Source organism: Typopeltis vanoorti, chromosome 6 (assembly GCF_054136105.1).
Source record: "Typopeltis vanoorti isolate ZY-2024b chromosome 6, IOZ_Tvanoo_1.0, whole genome shotgun sequence".
In the NCBI taxonomy this organism is placed as follows: domain Eukaryota; kingdom Metazoa; phylum Arthropoda; class Arachnida; order Uropygi; family Thelyphonidae; genus Typopeltis; species Typopeltis vanoorti.
Window position 1 is genome coordinate 158,743,919 of NC_143554.1, and position 3,868 is coordinate 158,747,786.

A 3,868-nucleotide genomic window follows, 5' to 3' on the forward strand; every position below is an offset into this window, starting at 1 on the left:
ATATAAAAACAGGATGTTGAACAGTTTCTGCTTATTGTTGTTAGAGAATTCCATGTTAGTGTGTGTATGGGTACCTGTGGAATTCCTTAAGAAAAGAATTATATCGCGTATAAGATCGCCCAACCCTTCGTTTCCTTGATAAGCTCTGGGAAAGTTTCTTCGCGTTTTAAACGGGATTTGAATCCGGGATTTTCCCACCAAAGGGCATTCTCAATACCGACTGAGCTAAGGATGTTCGGGTTGTATAAGAGAATGGAAAAGCAGACACCAAAGATTACAGAGGTTGGTGCGTTTCTTAAAAGATAAATTCCACCCGCGGAAGAGAAAGCTGTTGGGTGTGGTGTTGGAGTGTCAGCATTCTCGAATATAAAGGAAGTTAACACCTTTCTTGCATGAAAGAAGACAGGACATGAAAGTCTTGGTAAAAAGCATTTCACAAGGCTTATTCACCCACTTGAAGTAAACATGTGGAGACCGATGAATGCAGAATTGGTTTTGTAGAGTGTTTTATCAACTCGCGAAAATTTATGCATTTAGTGAGGAAATGAAAATCTACGAATCGACTTCTTTAAACGAATTCACTATTTGCGTCTGAATATCTTTTTATATCACTATGCCGAGGTCAATTTTGCTTGTTAAGCAGTAAAGTTTAATAAAACATTAGAATTATCTGAGGGAAGGTATTCTGCAGACAACTATGATTGGCCACTTAAGTAGTGGTCACATGAATTTGACATAAAAACTGAAACTGGAATCGGATTTTTAGTTTTAATGTTGAATTCATTAAAAATGTAAGTTGCCACATAAGTGTCAACCTTACTTTGAAGGTAAAAAATGAAATTTTCTAAGCTACTTCAGACTTACAAGGAAGTTTAAGTCGATACTTAAGCAAATACAAGTAGACCGGAGGTGAAGACGCTTCACGTAGAAAAATTGTTTACTTACAATTCGATGAAGGGTTGAACTAAAAGTATAAACTCTTGGGATCGTTTAATTTACGATAATTACATTCTTATTAAAGCTGGCTTATGGTCTTCTATTATGTTAAACCGGGTTCGATTTCTTTATTATTTCACCAATCAGAATCAGAAAAAGAAAATTCAAATACGACAATCAACTTCAATTAGGGAAACAATGAACCTTACCACAAATATGCATATTTTTTATGATATTTCGATTTCCTTAAAAATCATAATATAAGTCGCTTATTGTGTTGTTTATACGCTACCGACCAAGACGTCTATACGCGTCAAGGCTATCATGGATGCGAAGTGCATATTAAAATTGTAATACCATTGAAATATATGATGGATACGAAGCGTATGAGAATGCGTATTTGATCCATAATGGCCGGTAAGGTGGTTATAGGTCAGCAGAGAAACAGAAATCAGAATGAGAGAATCACAACCTGCAGTGTGAAGCTTGCGTTGTGGAATCAGGTCGGAGTGCAGAATGTGAATTGGCTTCGCTGTGCAGTTCGGTTTTATGAGCGTCATTTGAAAGACTTTTTGAGGGTCGCTTGTAAGACTCAGGTTTGAAACTTTACTCACATCAGTGGGTAAAACGCTCTTATTTTGGGTGGGTGCAGCACCGGTTTCGGCCAGTGTGCGCTGGGATTTTTCTCAAAAACTGAGGTTTTTGCCATTCGGAAATAGCAGAGAAACAACCGGTGAAGAGACAACGAAATCCAAGTATGTTTCCTGATGGCTTCGAGATGACTTGGAGTTAATGTCTAAGAAACGCGCAAAAAACCTCCAATTGGAACATTGAGAGTGTACGTCGCATTGGTTTGTAATGCGACATTCACTTTCCAATTGAATTTTTGCAGGTAATTACAGTTCGTTCCTTGTCGGTCTGCATCCATTCCAATGCTCCGTCATTCTTTGTGTCCGCTGTGCAGTAGCCCACTGCCGGTGTAAGCACTCGGGTGACCCACTCGTTCTAACCGTGATAAGAGGATATGGGACTTTTCGTTAAACAAATCTGCCAAAACGTACCTAATATACAGAAAAAAATACTTTATTCACCGGTAGATGGCACTAGAAGCAGATGAATAATAGGCATTCTCGGATGTACATGAAAGACTGAGTCCTACGGAGCTGACGGATTGACGAGTTGTGTGTAGTCGAGGTGTTTACGGGATTACCTTGAAATGTCACCCAATAATAGTAATAGTAATAATAATAATACCTAGCTATTGTGTAAGATAACCTTTAACGGCATACTTCACTTAAACATCTAAGCTATTCAAGGATATCCAACCAGTTATGCCATGAAGAAAACACGTTTCTTTTTTTAATTTTTTTTCTTATTGAGAAGAATGGAAATGAGGAGGAGTTGATTCTAATCAAAATTAACTATTTTATAATTTCATTCATTGATTGCTATTATTGCATAAATTATTTTTTTAATATTTAAAACCACTTGTAGGAAAATAATCCCTTCCAACGTTTATAACAACGAAAGCAGAATGGGGAAAAAAACCAAGGGGGCACTCGGGATTGAACCGAGGACCTCTCGATCTGCAGTCGAATGCTCTACCACTGAGCTACACCCCCACTCGCATGACTACTTTCTAATAATTTCAACCTTACGTACAGAATAACACACCCTGTTCATTGCGTATAGGAATATCAGTGAAAAGATTGCCACACTAAATTAACGGATTGATAATATAACACACGGGAACAGAGGTGAAGGTAGGTGAACGAAGGTCAGTGGAATCAGGAACACTATATAGGAAGGTCAGGTAGCTGTTTATCAAGAAACCCTCTCTCTGCCTTTTATACAAACACCTAAGAAGGTTAAATCTCTGTTTGTACTCCGCAATGACAAACCCTGCACTGATAGGTGGTTTTAGCTGATTTGTTTGTTGCGACAAATTTTGTTATTATTTACACTTTGGAAGGTAAAAAAACAAAAAAGTGAGTCAATAATAAGACCACGAACTTGGCTACAGTTGTCTTTTTTTTTTTTAGCTGGCTCTGATTCTTTGCATGCGCTTGTAGTTATTTTTGCGAAAAAGCAAACTTAATTAATTCTCGGAGAAGCAAAGCAAATTAATACGGAGAATTCACGATGAGCTGGCGTGACTGTAATATGAGGAAAGAGAAAGCAATGCTGGGGGTGGAGACTTATGGGGAATGAAGAAAGAGGGTGTGCGTTGTGGGGAGATATCAATTCCAGCCGCAAAGTTTCTAAATTATAATCGTAATCGGAAAAAGGAAATCAATAAAGAAAGTTTGAATGCGAAATCCGAAACTGAATACTGATTAGGAATGTGTTTTTTATGTCGTCACGTTCTTGTTAGTTGGGGATATTTATTCGCGTGAGTTACTTAAGTGAGACTGTGAAGGAAGTCATCGGAAGGAATCGTGAAAATTTTGAGGCGCTATGAAGATCTCTCAAGATATTACGTGAAGAATGACACTCATGATAATACTCCCGCATGGTTATTAAATGTAAGAAACCTCAAGAAATTAAAAGATAGAGAGGTGATAAAGAACAACAAATATATCTTTTTCTTTCTCATTAAGATTCGATTGGGGTATTAACTGCATATCCCGAACAATCCAAAAGGGTTATTGGCCTCTTCAAAAGGATTTTTCAACGATCTTTGCAAGATTTTTTTCTTCTTTCAACTCTTAGAACTCATTTGAATTTTCCGCACGAAGCTGCTTTGAAGTGGAATTAAAATCGAAGCAGCTAAGGCTATGAGGCCACTGGATTAATACCGTGTGTTAAGTGGGTGAGTGCTTCTGGCTGGCTGCCTTCCATGAGGGATGAAAATCGTACCACAAGCAGTGACAGTTTTTAAGAATTTCTCTTTTAAGGACCCTTCAACCATCTTTTGAAAAATCTCTTGAAC

At 37.8% G+C, this 3,868-nt stretch overlaps 1 non-coding gene across 1 annotated transcript; it reads right to left on the bottom strand.

The window, feature by feature from the left end:
• Nucleotides 1-2,486: 2,486 nt before the first annotated feature.
• TRNAC-GCA (transfer RNA cysteine (anticodon GCA)) lies at nt 2,487-2,558 on the bottom strand. The gene has a single exon. It is a non-coding gene; the product is annotated as a tRNA-Cys (tRNA).
• Nucleotides 2,559-3,868: the final 1,310 nt, after the last annotated feature.